General features: G+C 51.9%; 20 non-coding genes across 20 annotated transcripts; 15 read left to right on the forward strand and 5 right to left on the reverse strand.

Moving 5' to 3' along the window:
- The first annotated feature begins 683 nt into the window (after positions 1 to 683).
- On the forward strand, positions 684 to 756 carry Trnak-uuu (transfer RNA lysine (anticodon UUU)). Its single transcript has one exon. It is a non-coding gene; the product is annotated as a tRNA-Lys (tRNA).
- A 139-nt stretch (positions 757 to 895) lies between these two features.
- Trnas-aga (transfer RNA serine (anticodon AGA)) lies at positions 896 to 977 on the forward strand. Its single transcript has one exon. It is a non-coding gene; the product is annotated as a tRNA-Ser (tRNA).
- A 275-nt stretch (positions 978 to 1,252) lies between these two features.
- On the reverse strand, positions 1,253 to 1,324 carry Trnag-ucc (transfer RNA glycine (anticodon UCC)). Its single transcript has one exon. It is a non-coding gene; the product is annotated as a tRNA-Gly (tRNA).
- Positions 1,325 to 2,299: 975 nt separating this feature from the next.
- Positions 2,300 to 2,372, forward strand: Trnam-cau (transfer RNA methionine (anticodon CAU)). The gene has a single exon. It is a non-coding gene; the product is annotated as a tRNA-Met (tRNA).
- Positions 2,373 to 3,227: 855 nt separating this feature from the next.
- On the forward strand, positions 3,228 to 3,300 carry Trnak-uuu (transfer RNA lysine (anticodon UUU)). Its single transcript has one exon. It is a non-coding gene; the product is annotated as a tRNA-Lys (tRNA).
- Positions 3,301 to 3,439: 139 nt separating this feature from the next.
- On the forward strand, positions 3,440 to 3,521 carry Trnas-aga (transfer RNA serine (anticodon AGA)). Its single transcript has one exon. It is a non-coding gene; the product is annotated as a tRNA-Ser (tRNA).
- Positions 3,522 to 3,796: 275 nt separating this feature from the next.
- On the reverse strand, positions 3,797 to 3,868 carry Trnag-ucc (transfer RNA glycine (anticodon UCC)). The gene has a single exon. It is a non-coding gene; the product is annotated as a tRNA-Gly (tRNA).
- Positions 3,869 to 4,843: 975 nt separating this feature from the next.
- On the forward strand, positions 4,844 to 4,916 carry Trnam-cau (transfer RNA methionine (anticodon CAU)). The gene has a single exon. It is a non-coding gene; the product is annotated as a tRNA-Met (tRNA).
- Positions 4,917 to 5,772: 856 nt separating this feature from the next.
- Trnak-uuu (transfer RNA lysine (anticodon UUU)) lies at positions 5,773 to 5,845 on the forward strand. Its single transcript has one exon. It is a non-coding gene; the product is annotated as a tRNA-Lys (tRNA).
- A 139-nt stretch (positions 5,846 to 5,984) lies between these two features.
- Trnas-aga (transfer RNA serine (anticodon AGA)) lies at positions 5,985 to 6,066 on the forward strand. The gene has a single exon. It is a non-coding gene; the product is annotated as a tRNA-Ser (tRNA).
- A 275-nt stretch (positions 6,067 to 6,341) lies between these two features.
- Positions 6,342 to 6,413, reverse strand: Trnag-ucc (transfer RNA glycine (anticodon UCC)). Its single transcript has one exon. It is a non-coding gene; the product is annotated as a tRNA-Gly (tRNA).
- A 975-nt stretch (positions 6,414 to 7,388) lies between these two features.
- Positions 7,389 to 7,461, forward strand: Trnam-cau (transfer RNA methionine (anticodon CAU)). Its single transcript has one exon. It is a non-coding gene; the product is annotated as a tRNA-Met (tRNA).
- An 857-nt stretch (positions 7,462 to 8,318) lies between these two features.
- Positions 8,319 to 8,391, forward strand: Trnak-uuu (transfer RNA lysine (anticodon UUU)). Its single transcript has one exon. It is a non-coding gene; the product is annotated as a tRNA-Lys (tRNA).
- Positions 8,392 to 8,530: 139 nt separating this feature from the next.
- Trnas-aga (transfer RNA serine (anticodon AGA)) lies at positions 8,531 to 8,612 on the forward strand. The gene has a single exon. It is a non-coding gene; the product is annotated as a tRNA-Ser (tRNA).
- Positions 8,613 to 8,887: 275 nt separating this feature from the next.
- Trnag-ucc (transfer RNA glycine (anticodon UCC)) lies at positions 8,888 to 8,959 on the reverse strand. The gene has a single exon. It is a non-coding gene; the product is annotated as a tRNA-Gly (tRNA).
- A 975-nt stretch (positions 8,960 to 9,934) lies between these two features.
- On the forward strand, positions 9,935 to 10,007 carry Trnam-cau (transfer RNA methionine (anticodon CAU)). The gene has a single exon. It is a non-coding gene; the product is annotated as a tRNA-Met (tRNA).
- An 854-nt stretch (positions 10,008 to 10,861) lies between these two features.
- Positions 10,862 to 10,934, forward strand: Trnak-uuu (transfer RNA lysine (anticodon UUU)). Its single transcript has one exon. It is a non-coding gene; the product is annotated as a tRNA-Lys (tRNA).
- A 139-nt stretch (positions 10,935 to 11,073) lies between these two features.
- Trnas-aga (transfer RNA serine (anticodon AGA)) lies at positions 11,074 to 11,155 on the forward strand. Its single transcript has one exon. It is a non-coding gene; the product is annotated as a tRNA-Ser (tRNA).
- Positions 11,156 to 11,430: 275 nt separating this feature from the next.
- Positions 11,431 to 11,502, reverse strand: Trnag-ucc (transfer RNA glycine (anticodon UCC)). The gene has a single exon. It is a non-coding gene; the product is annotated as a tRNA-Gly (tRNA).
- Positions 11,503 to 12,477: 975 nt separating this feature from the next.
- Trnam-cau (transfer RNA methionine (anticodon CAU)) lies at positions 12,478 to 12,550 on the forward strand. The gene has a single exon. It is a non-coding gene; the product is annotated as a tRNA-Met (tRNA).
- Positions 12,551 to 12,809: the final 259 nt, after the last annotated feature.

Raw genomic sequence — 12,809 nt, forward strand, 5'->3', positions numbered from 1 at the left:
GAATAGTCAATTTCGAGCTGTGCGCCATGCCAGTCTGTAGGCGCAAATATGCTCGCAAACAGAGAACACCACTGAGACCAGATTCAGCACGAAATACGAGAGGAGACGGAGAAGATCTCACGCTTATCGAGCAAATCCGGTGTGGTCTAATGCCGGCACGGTAGCTCAGCGTGTTCGGTCAGAGGGTTAGCAGCCCTCTGTAATAAAAAAACTGAGTTAATCGATCAACAACGAACCTAAACGGCTGTCTTACGACGTCCGCCCCGAGCAGATGCAACGAACAAAAGCGATCAAAACGAGATTTAAAAAAAAAAAAAAAAAAAAAAAAAGTGGCTAGGATACCTGGCTTTCACCCAGGAGGCCCGGGTTCGATTCCCGGTACCGGAACGGAAGTTTTTGCGCACACAACGCTCCATGTTTTGGCCTTCGAACTGTCGTTTGTCGCCCACCCTCCGGAGCTTCGGCCGAACGTAATCGGGGAAAACAGGCACATGATGCAATTACTGTCGGCACCGGAATAAAGGGAGAAGTGGCACTGGTCCGCTGTTGGGCTGCTACCAGCGTCAGTGGGAAGTCGGTGAAGTCGCCAGTTGCGGCAGAAGCCAGCTGTTACCGTAGTACGCCTACACACGCGTTCCAGTTATTCACATTGCTTGCAGCCGCTCCATCCACAACAAGGGTGAGCCCGGATAGCTCAGTCGGTAGAGCATTAGGCTTTTAACCTAAGGGTCCAGGGTTCAAGTCCCTGTCCGGGCGAAGATTTTAACGTTTCCGCAATGGCTCGTCTCGTAGCGATGGTAGCCCTGCCGTAATCAGTGCACAGAGTTCGTTTCCTGTCAACATTCTGCGCAGACCGGTTGCATTTCTCACGATTCCAGGGAAACTTCAGTTACGAGCAGTCGTGGCCGAGTGGTTAAGGCGTCTGACTAGAAATCAGATTCCCTCTGGGAGCGTAGGTTCGAGTCCTACCGACTGCGTCGGTTTTTTTCTTTTTTTGTTTAAGAAGAACGAGCAGAAAATTTCGCAGTTTGCCTGTCGTTTTGGTACCTCTCCACACCTCGCCTCTCACAGCCGTTTATAGTGCCTGTCATTTTGATAAGGGCGAATTCCAAGCGTCAGCTTTCGCGTCAGCCGAGCAAAGTCGGGACAAGTCGGGACATACTACAGGATGGTCTGCGTGGAGCAACGACGAAAAAAACCTTCATGTAACAGCACGCGGCTCACATACTCATACGAAAAAACCAGCGCCACTTGCGGTGGCCGGGAATCGAACCCGGATCAACTGCTTGGAAGGCAACTATGCTCACCATTACACCACCACCGCACTGCCGCTGCTCGCAACGCCCCGCTGTGTCGGCTTCCCGCCCGCCAGCAGCGGCCCACGGTGATAGTAGCTGCAGGCGCTTTTCGAGGTAGGAGGGTGCATCCACACGCATTCGGGTAGCGCCTCCACGCACGCTGCGTCTTTGGGCAAGACTAGTCGCCGCGGCCGCAAGGTTACTCACACGATAGTGATGAGCATTCGTTTTAAGGCAATGTAGTGGAGGACTCCACGTGTGTAGCACTTTTTTCGGTTGTATCCGACGTCGCTGGGTGGCAATCCCACTTTCCCATGCAGAAAAGTGCTCGGGAAGCACGGGCAGCTTGTCGAGCATCGGTGGTTCAATGGCATGTGCCTCAGTAGTGCAGTAGGCAGCGCGTAAGTCTCATAATCGTAAGGCTTGCCGGCACGATAGCTCAGCGTGTTCGGTCTGAGAGTTATCTGCCCTCTGTAATAAAAGACCGAGTCAACGATGAACTTGAACGGGCGTCATCGGACGTCCGCCCCCAACAAATGCAACGAAAGAAATGAGAACAAAAAAAAAATTGGTGAATGCTCGCTTAGCATGCGGACGGCCCGGGTTCGATTCCCGGCCGATGCATCGTTCTGCTGTTCTCGCTATAATGCTGCCGCGCCGATTCCTCGCCTGAGCTGCGTCAGCCTCAGGAATGTATAGCAGGATTCGCTGTGAGAAGAACCATACACGCAGCACGCAGTAGACCGTACCTGGACGGTCGCGTGCTATTTCTGAACTCTAACGTCGGCCTGGCCCAACAGGCCGCTGTGTTCAGGTGCCGCAAGGGCGATGTACTGTAACCTCGGGCAGTGCTGCGTTCCGTTGAAAAAGCTGCGGCAGCAGTTTAATCTAGCAAGTAGGGAAAGCACGTGTAGCAACACAACAGATTCTTGAGAAAGCGCAAACTGTCTATCTCTAATATGCGAGACTTACCAAGTTTCCTGTAACGTTGCTTGCAACGTGCCTCGGTAGCGCAGTAGGTAGCGCGTAAGTCTCATAATCTTAAGGTCGTGAGTTCGATCCTCACCCGGGGCATTTAATTTGCTGTACATCATGGCTGAATTAACGGCGTTGCTGTTGCTAGGGAACGAACTTAATTGTCGTTCGTTATCCACAAGGAGGCTACACCTCAGCGTCAATATGTTTATTTCCAATTATGACAACGTACAACTTTGATCTTTCTCTTCCCTTGTTATGAGTAAAATAATGAATAGTCAATTTCGAGCTGTGCGCCATGCCAGTCTGTAGGCGCAAATATGCTCGCAAACAGAGAACACCACTGAGACCAGATTCAGCACGAAATACGAGAGGAGACGGAGAAGATCTCACGCTTATCGAGCAAATCCGGTGTGGTCTAATGCCGGCACGGTAGCTCAGCGTGTTCGGTCAGAGGGTTAGCAGCCCTCTGTAATAAAAAAACTGAGTTAATCGATCAACAACGAACCTAAACGGCTGTCTTACGACGTCCGCCCCGAGCAGATGCAACGAACAAAAGCGATCAAAACGAGATTTAAAAAAAAAAAAAAAAAAAAAAAAGTGGCTAGGATACCTGGCTTTCACCCAGGAGGCCCGGGTTCGATTCCCGGTACCGGAACGGAAGTTTTTGCGCACACAACGCTCCATGTTTTGGCCTTCGAACTGTCGTTTGTCGCCCACCCTCCGGAGCTTCGGCCGAACGTAATCGGGGAAAACAGGCACATGATGCAATTACTGTCGGCACCGGAATAAAGGGAGAAGTGGCACTGGTCCGCTGTTGGGCTGCTACCAGCGTCAGTGGGAAGTCGGTGAAGTCGCCAGTTGCGGCAGAAGCCAGCTGTTACCGTAGTACGCCTACACACGCGTTCCAGTTATTCACATTGCTTGCAGCCGCTCCATCCACAACAAGGGTGAGCCCGGATAGCTCAGTCGGTAGAGCATTAGGCTTTTAACCTAAGGGTCCAGGGTTCAAGTCCCTGTCCGGGCGAAGATTTTAACGTTTCCGCAATGGCTCGTCTCGTAGCGATGGTAGCCCTGCCGTAATCAGTGCACAGAGTTCGTTTCCTGTCAACATTCTGCGCAGACCGGTTGCATTTCTCACGATTCCAGGGAAACTTCAGTTACGAGCAGTCGTGGCCGAGTGGTTAAGGCGTCTGACTAGAAATCAGATTCCCTCTGGGAGCGTAGGTTCGAGTCCTACCGACTGCGTCGGTTTTTTTCTTTTTTTGTTTAAGAAGAACGAGCAGAAAATTTCGCAGTTTGCCTGTCGTTTTGGTACCTCTCCACACCTCGCCTCTCACAGCCGTTTATAGTGCCTGTCATTTTGATAAGGGCGAATTCCAAGCGTCAGCTTTCGCGTCAGCCGAGCAAAGTCGGGACAAGTCGGGACATACTACAGGATGGTCTGCGTGGAGCAACGACGAAAAAAACCTTCATGTAACAGCACGCGGCTCACATACTCATACGAAAAAACCAGCGCCACTTGCGGTGGCCGGGAATCGAACCCGGATCAACTGCTTGGAAGGCAACTATGCTCACCATTACACCACCACCGCACTGCCGCTGCTCGCAACGCCCCGCTGTGTCGGCTTCCCGCCCGCCAGCAGCGGCCCACGGTGATAGTAGCTGCAGGCGCTTTTCGAGGTAGGAGGGTGCATCCACACGCATTCGGGTAGCGCCTCCACGCACGCTGCGTCTTTGGGCAAGACTAGTCGCCGCGGCCGCAAGGTTACTCACACGATAGTGATGAGCATTCGTTTTAAGGCAATGTAGTGGAGGACTCCACGTGTGTAGCACTTTTTTCGGTTGTATCCGACGTCGCTGGGTGGCAATCCCACTTTCCCATGCAGAAAAGTGCTCGGGAAGCACGGGCAGCTTGTCGAGCATCGGTGGTTCAATGGCATGTGCCTCAGTAGTGCAGTAGGCAGCGCGTAAGTCTCATAATCGTAAGGCTTGCCGGCACGATAGCTCAGCGTGTTCGGTCTGAGAGTTATCTGCCCTCTGTAATAAAAGACCGAGTCAACGATGAACTTGAACGGGCGTCATCGGACGTCCGCCCCCAACAAATGCAACGAAAGAAATGAGAACAAAAAAAAAATTGGTGAATGCTCGCTTAGCATGCGGACGGCCCGGGTTCGATTCCCGGCCGATGCATCGTTCTGCTGTTCTCGCTATAATGCTGCCGCGCCGATTCCTCGCCTGAGCTGCGTCAGCCTCAGGAATGTATAGCAGGATTCGCTGTGAGAAGAACCATACACGCAGCACGCAGTAGACCGTACCTGGACGGTCGCGTGCTATTTCTGAACTCTAACGTCGGCCTGGCCCAACAGGCCGCTGTGTTCAGGTGCCGCAAGGGCGATGTACTGTAACCTCGGGCAGTGCTGCGTTCCGTTGAAAAAGCTGCGGCAGCAGTTTAATCTAGCAAGTAGGGAAAGCACGTGTAGCAACACAACAGATTCTTGAGAAAGCGCAAACTGTCTATCTCTAATATGCGAGACTTACCAAGTTTCCTGTAACGTTGCTTGCAACGTGCCTCGGTAGCGCAGTAGGTAGCGCGTAAGTCTCATAATCTTAAGGTCGTGAGTTCGATCCTCACCCGGGGCATTTAATTTGCTGTACATCATGGCTGAATTAACGGCGTTGCTGTTGCTAGGGAACGAACTTAATTGTCGTTCGTTATCCACAAGGAGGCTACACCTCAGCGTCAATATGTTTATTTCCAATTATGACAACGTACAACTTTGATCTTTCTCTTCCCTTGTTATGAGTAAAATAATGAATAGTCAATTTCGAGCTGTGCGCCATGCCAGTCTGTAGGCGCAAATATGCTCGCAAACAGAGAACACCACTGAGACCAGATTCAGCACGAAATACGAGAGGAGACGGAGAAGATCTCACGCTTATCGAGCAAATCCGGTGTGGTCTAATGCCGGCACGGTAGCTCAGCGTGTTCGGTCAGAGGGTTAGCAGCCCTCTGTAATAAAAAAACTGAGTTAATCGATCAACAACGAACCTAAACGGCTGTCTTACGACGTCCGCCCCGAGCAGATGCAACGAACAAAAGCGATCAAAACGAGATTTAAAAAAAAAAAAAAAAAAAAAAAAAGTGGCTAGGATACCTGGCTTTCACCCAGGAGGCCCGGGTTCGATTCCCGGTACCGGAACGGAAGTTTTTGCGCACACAACGCTCCATGTTTTGGCCTTCGAACTGTCGTTTGTCGCCCACCCTCCGGAGCTTCGGCCGAACGTAATCGGGGAAAACAGGCACATGATGCAATTACTGTCGGCACCGGAATAAAGGGAGAAGTGGCACTGGTCCGCTGTTGGGCTGCTACCAGCGTCAGTGGGAAGTCGGTGAAGTCGCCAGTTGCGGCAGAAGCCAGCTGTTACCGTAGTACGCCTACACACGCGTTCCAGTTATTCACATTGCTTGCAGCCGCTCCATCCACAACAAGGGTGAGCCCGGATAGCTCAGTCGGTAGAGCATTAGGCTTTTAACCTAAGGGTCCAGGGTTCAAGTCCCTGTCCGGGCGAAGATTTTAACGTTTCCGCAATGGCTCGTCTCGTAGCGATGGTAGCCCTGCCGTAATCAGTGCACAGAGTTCGTTTCCTGTCAACATTCTGCGCAGACCGGTTGCATTTCTCACGATTCCAGGGAAACTTCAGTTACGAGCAGTCGTGGCCGAGTGGTTAAGGCGTCTGACTAGAAATCAGATTCCCTCTGGGAGCGTAGGTTCGAGTCCTACCGACTGCGTCCGTTTTTTTCTTTTTTTGTTTAAGAAGAACGAGCAGAAAATTTCGCAGTTTGCCTGTCGTTTTGGTACCTCTCCACACCTCGCCTCTCACAGCCGTTTATAGTGCCTGTCATTTTGATAAGGGCGAATTCCAAGCGTCAGCTTTCGCGTCAGCCGAGCAAAGTCGGGACAAGTCGGGACATACTACAGGATGGTCTGCGTGGAGCAACGACGAAAAAAACCTTCATGTAACAGCACGCGGCTCACATACTCATACGAAAAAACCAGCGCCACTTGCGGTGGCCGGGAATCGAACCCGGATCAACTGCTTGGAAGGCAACTATGCTCACCATTACACCACCACCGCACTGCCGCTGCTCGCAACGCCCCGCTGTGTCGGCTTCCCGCCCGCCAGCAGCGGCCCACGGTGATAGTAGCTGCAGGCGCTTTTCGAGGTAGGAGGGTGCATCCACACGCATTCGGGTAGCGCCTCCACGCACGCTGCGTCTTTGGGCAAGACTAGTCGCCGCGGCCGCAAGGTTACTCACACGATAGTGATGAGCATTCGTTTTAAGGCAATGTAGTGGAGGACTCCACGTGTGTAGCACTTTTTTCGGTTGTATCCGACGTCGCTGGGTGGCAATCCCACTTTCCCATGCAGAAAAGTGCTCGGGAAGCACGGGCAGCTTGTCGAGCATCGGTGGTTCAATGGCATGTGCCTCAGTAGTGCAGTAGGCAGCGCGTAAGTCTCATAATCGTAAGGCTTGCCGGCACGATAGCTCAGCGTGTTCGGTCTGAGAGTTATCTGCCCTCTGTAATAAAAGACCGAGTCAACGATGAACTTGAACGGGCGTCATCGGACGTCCGCCCCCAACAAATGCAACGAAAGAAATGAGAACAAAAAAAAAATTGGTGAATGCTCGCTTAGCATGCGGACGGCCCGGGTTCGATTCCCGGCCGATGCATCGTTCTGCTGTTCTCGCTATAATGCTGCCGCGCCGATTCCTCGCCTGAGCTGCGTCAGCCTCAGGAATGTATAGCAGGATTCGCTGTGAGAAGAACCATACACGCAGCACGCAGTAGACCGTACCTGGACGGTCGCGTGCTATTTCTGAACTCTAACGTCGGCCTGGCCCAACAGGCCGCTGTGTTCAGGTGCCGCAAGGGCGATGTACTGTAACCTCGGGCAGTGCTGCGTTCCGTTGAAAAAGCTGCGGCAGCAGTTTAATCTAGCAAGTAGGGAAAGCACGTGTAGCAACACAACAGATTCTTGAGAAAGCGCAAACTGTCTATCTCTAATATGCGAGACTTACCAAGTTTCCTGTAACGTTGCTTGCAACGTGCCTCGGTAGCGCAGTAGGTAGCGCGTAAGTCTCATAATCTTAAGGTCGTGAGTTCGATCCTCACCCGGGGCATTTAATTTGCTGTACATCATGGCTGAATTAACGGCGTTGCTGTTGCTAGGGAACGAACTTAATTGTCGTTCGTTATCCACAAGGAGGCTACACCTCAGCGTCAATATGTTTATTTCCAATTATGACAACGTACAACTTTGATCTTTCTCTTCCCTTGTTATGAGTAAAATAATGAATAGTCAATTTCGAGCTGTGCGCCATGCCAGTCTGTAGGCGCAAATATGCTCGCAAACAGAGAACACCACTGAGACCAGATTCAGCACGAAATACGAGAGGAGACGGAGAAGATCTCACGCTTATCGAGCAAATCCGGTGTGGTCTAATGCCGGCACGGTAGCTCAGCGTGTTCGGTCAGAGGGTTAGCAGCCCTCTGTAATAAAAAAACTGAGTTAATCGATCAACAACGAACCTAAACGGCTGTCTTACGACGTCCGCCCCGAGCAGATGCAACGAACAAAAGCGATCAAAACGAGATTTAAAAAAAAAAAAAAAAAAAAAAAAAAGTGGCTAGGATACCTGGCTTTCACCCAGGAGGCCCGGGTTCGATTCCCGGTACCGGAACGGAAGTTTTTGCGCACACAACGCTCCATGTTTTGGCCTTCGAACTGTCGTTTGTCGCCCACCCTCCGGAGCTTCGGCCGAACGTAATCGGGGAAAACAGGCACATGATGCAATTACTGTCGGCACCGGAATAAAGGGAGAAGTGGCACTGGTCCGCTGTTGGGCTGCTACCAGCGTCAGTGGGAAGTCGGTGAAGTCGCCAGTTGCGGCAGAAGCCAGCTGTTACCGTAGTACGCCTACACACGCGTTCCAGTTATTCACATTGCTTGCAGCCGCTCCATCCACAACAAGGGTGAGCCCGGATAGCTCAGTCGGTAGAGCATTAGGCTTTTAACCTAAGGGTCCAGGGTTCAAGTCCCTGTCCGGGCGAAGATTTTAACGTTTCCGCAATGGCTCGTCTCGTAGCGATGGTAGCCCTGCCGTAATCAGTGCACAGAGTTCGTTTCCTGTCAACATTCTGCGCAGACCGGTTGCATTTCTCACGATTCCAGGGAAACTTCAGTTACGAGCAGTCGTGGCCGAGTGGTTAAGGCGTCTGACTAGAAATCAGATTCCCTCTGGGAGCGTAGGTTCGAGTCCTACCGACTGCGTCGGTTTTTTTCTTTTTTTGTTTAAGAAGAACGAGCAGAAAATTTCGCAGTTTGCCTGTCGTTTTGGTACCTCTCCACACCTCGCCTCTCACAGCCGTTTATAGTGCCTGTCATTTTGATAAGGGCGAATTCCAAGCGTCAGCTTTCGCGTCAGCCGAGCAAAGTCGGGACAAGTCGGGACATACTACAGGATGGTCTGCGTGGAGCAACGACGAAAAAAACCTTCATGTAACAGCACGCGGCTCACATACTCATACGAAAAAACCAGCGCCACTTGCGGTGGCCGGGAATCGAACCCGGATCAACTGCTTGGAAGGCAACTATGCTCACCATTACACCACCACCGCACTGCCGCTGCTCGCAACGCCCCGCTGTGTCGGCTTCCCGCCCGCCAGCAGCGGCCCACGGTGATAGTAGCTGCAGGCGCTTTTCGAGGTAGGAGGGTGCATCCACACGCATTCGGGTAGCGCCTCCACGCACGCTGCGTCTTTGGGCAAGACTAGTCGCCGCGGCCGCAAGGTTACTCACACGATAGTGATGAGCATTCGTTTTAAGGCAATGTAGTGGAGGACTCCACGTGTGTAGCACTTTTTTCGGTTGTATCCGACGTCGCTGGGTGGCAATCCCACTTTCCCATGCAGAAAAGTGCTCGGGAAGCACGGGCAGCTTGTCGAGCATCGGTGGTTCAATGGCATGTGCCTCAGTAGTGCAGTAGGCAGCGCGTAAGTCTCATAATCGTAAGGCTTGCCGGCACGATAGCTCAGCGTGTTCGGTCTGAGAGTTATCTGCCCTCTGTAATAAAAGACCGAGTCAACGATGAACTTGAACGGGCGTCATCGGACGTCCGCCCCCAACAAATGCAACGAAAGAAATGAGAACAAAAAAAAAATTGGTGAATGCTCGCTTAGCATGCGGACGGCCCGGGTTCGATTCCCGGCCGATGCATCGTTCTGCTGTTCTCGCTATAATGCTGCCGCGCCGATTCCTCGCCTGAGCTGCGTCAGCCTCAGGAATGTATAGCAGGATTCGCTGTGAGAAGAACCATACACGCAGCACGCAGTAGACCGTACCTGGACGGTCGCGTGCTATTTCTGAACTCTAACGTCGGCCTGGCCCAACAGGCCGCTGTGTTCAGGTGCCGCAAGGGCGATGTACTGTAACCTCGGGCAGTGCTGCGTTCCGTTGAAAAAGCTGCGGCAGCAGTTTAATCTAGCAAGTAGGGAAAGCACGTGTAGCAACACAACAGATTCTTGAGAAAGCGCAAACTGTCTATCTCTAATATGCGAGACTTACCAAGTTTCCTGTAACGTTGCTTGCAACGTGCCTCGGTAGCGCAGTAGGTAGCGCGTAAGTCTCATAATCTTAAGGTCGTGAGTTCGATCCTCACCCGGGGCATTTAATTTGCTGTACATCATGGCTGAATTAACGGCGTTGCTGTTGCTAGGGAACGAACTTAATTGTCGTTCGTTATCCACAAGGAGGCTACACCTCAGCGTCAATATGTTTATTTCCAATTATGACAACGTACAACTTTGATCTTTCTCTTCCCTTGTTATGAGTAAAATAATGAATAGTCAATTTCGAGCTGTGCGCCATGCCAGTCTGTAGGCGCAAATATGCTCGCAAACAGAGAACACCACTGAGACCAGATTCAGCACGAAATACGAGAGGAGACGGAGAAGATCTCACGCTTATCGAGCAAATCCGGTGTGGTCTAATGCCGGCACGGTAGCTCAGCGTGTTCGGTCAGAGGGTTAGCAGCCCTCTGTAATAAAAAAACTGAGTTAATCGATCAACAACGAACCTAAACGGCTGTCTTACGACGTCCGCCCCGAGCAGATGCAACGAACAAAAGCGATCAAAACGAGATTTAAAAAAAAAAAAAAAAAAAAAAAGTGGCTAGGATACCTGGCTTTCACCCAGGAGGCCCGGGTTCGATTCCCGGTACCGGAACGGAAGTTTTTGCGCACACAACGCTCCATGTTTTGGCCTTCGAACTGTCGTTTGTCGCCCACCCTCCGGAGCTTCGGCCGAACGTAATCGGGGAAAACAGGCACATGATGCAATTACTGTCGGCACCGGAATAAAGGGAGAAGTGGCACTGGTCCGCTGTTGGGCTGCTACCAGCGTCAGTGGGAAGTCGGTGAAGTCGCCAGTTGCGGCAGAAGCCAGCTGTTACCGTAGTACGCCTACACACGCGTTCCAGTTATTCACATTGCTTGCAGCCGCTCCATCCACAACAAGGGTGAGCCCGGATAGCTCAGTCGGTAGAGCATTAGGCTTTTAACCTAAGGGTCCAGGGTTCAAGTCCCTGTCCGGGCGAAGATTTTAACGTTTCCGCAATGGCTCGTCTCGTAGCGATGGTAGCCCTGCCGTAATCAGTGCACAGAGTTCGTTTCCTGTCAACATTCTGCGCAGACCGGTTGCATTTCTCACGATTCCAGGGAAACTTCAGTTACGAGCAGTCGTGGCCGAGTGGTTAAGGCGTCTGACTAGAAATCAGATTCCCTCTGGGAGCGTAGGTTCGAGTCCTACCGACTGCGTCGGTTTTTTTCTTTTTTTGTTTAAGAAGAACGAGCAGAAAATTTCGCAGTTTGCCTGTCGTTTTGGTACCTCTCCACACCTCGCCTCTCACAGCCGTTTATAGTGCCTGTCATTTTGATAAGGGCGAATTCCAAGCGTCAGCTTTCGCGTCAGCCGAGCAAAGTCGGGACAAGTCGGGACATACTACAGGATGGTCTGCGTGGAGCAACGACGAAAAAAACCTTCATGTAACAGCACGCGGCTCACATACTCATACGAAAAAACCAGCGCCACTTGCGGTGGCCGGGAATCGAACCCGGATCAACTGCTTGGAAGGCAACTATGCTCACCATTACACCACCACCGCACTGCCGCTGCTCGCAACGCCCCGCTGTGTCGGCTTCCCGCCCGCCAGCAGCGGCCCACGGTGATAGTAGCTGCAGGCGCTTTTCGAGGTAGGAGGGTGCATCCACACGCATTCGGGTAGCGCCTCCACGCACGCTGCGTCTTTGGGCAAGACTAGTCGCCGCGGCCGCAAGGTTACTCACACGATAGTGATGAGCATTCGTTTTAAGGCAATGTAGTGGAGGACTCCACGTGTGTAGCACTTTTTTCGGTTGTATCCGACGTCGCTGGGTGGCAATCCCACTTTCCCATGCAGAAAAGTGCTCGGGAAGCACGGGCAGCTTGTCGAGCATCGGTGGTTCAATGGCATGTGCCTCAGTAGTGCAGTAGGCAGCGCGTAAGTCTCATAATCGTAAGGCTTGCCGGCACGATAGCTCAGCGTGTTCGGTCTGAGAGTTATCTGCCCTCTGTAATAAAAGACCGAGTCAACGATGAACTTGAACGGGCGTCATCGGACGTCCGCCCCCAACAAATGCAACGAAAGAAATGAGAACAAAAAAAAAATTGGTGAATGCTCGCTTAGCATGCGGACGGCCCGGGTTCGATTCCCGGCCGATGCATCGTTCTGCTGTTCTCGCTATAATGCTGCCGCGCCGATTCCTCGCCTGAGCTGCGTCAGCCTCAGGAATGTATAGCAGGATTCGCTGTGAGAAGAACCATACACGCAGCACGCAGTAGACCGTACCTGGACGGTCGCGTGCTATTTCTGAACTCTAACGTCGGCCTGGCCCAACAGGCCGCTGTGTTCAGGTGCCGCAAGGGCGATGTACTGTAACCTCGGGCAGTGCTGCGTTCCGTTGAAAAAGCTGCGGCAGCAGTTTAATCTAGCAAGTAGGGAAAGCACGTGTAGCAACACAACAGATTCTTGAGAAAGCGCAAACTGTCTATCTCTAATATGCGAGACTTACCAAGTTTCCTGTAACGTTGCTTGCAACGTGCCTCGGTAGCGCAGTAGGTAGCGCGTAAGTCTCATAATCTTAAGGTCGTGAGTTCGATCCTCACCCGGGGCATTTAATTTGCTGTACATCATGGCTGAATTAACGGCGTTGCTGTTGCTAGGGAACGAACTTAATTGTCGTTCGTTATCCACAAGGAGGCTACACCTCAGCGTCAATATGTTTATTTCCAATTATGACAACGTACAACTTTGATCTTTCTCTTCCCTTGTTATGAGTAAAATAATGAATAGTCAATTTCGAGCTGTGCGCCATGCCAGTCTGTAGGCGCAAATATGCTCGCAAACAGAGAACACCACTGAGACCAGATTCA

Source organism: Schistocerca nitens, chromosome 4 (assembly GCF_023898315.1).
Source record: "Schistocerca nitens isolate TAMUIC-IGC-003100 chromosome 4, iqSchNite1.1, whole genome shotgun sequence".
Taxonomy (NCBI): domain Eukaryota; kingdom Metazoa; phylum Arthropoda; class Insecta; order Orthoptera; family Acrididae; genus Schistocerca; species Schistocerca nitens.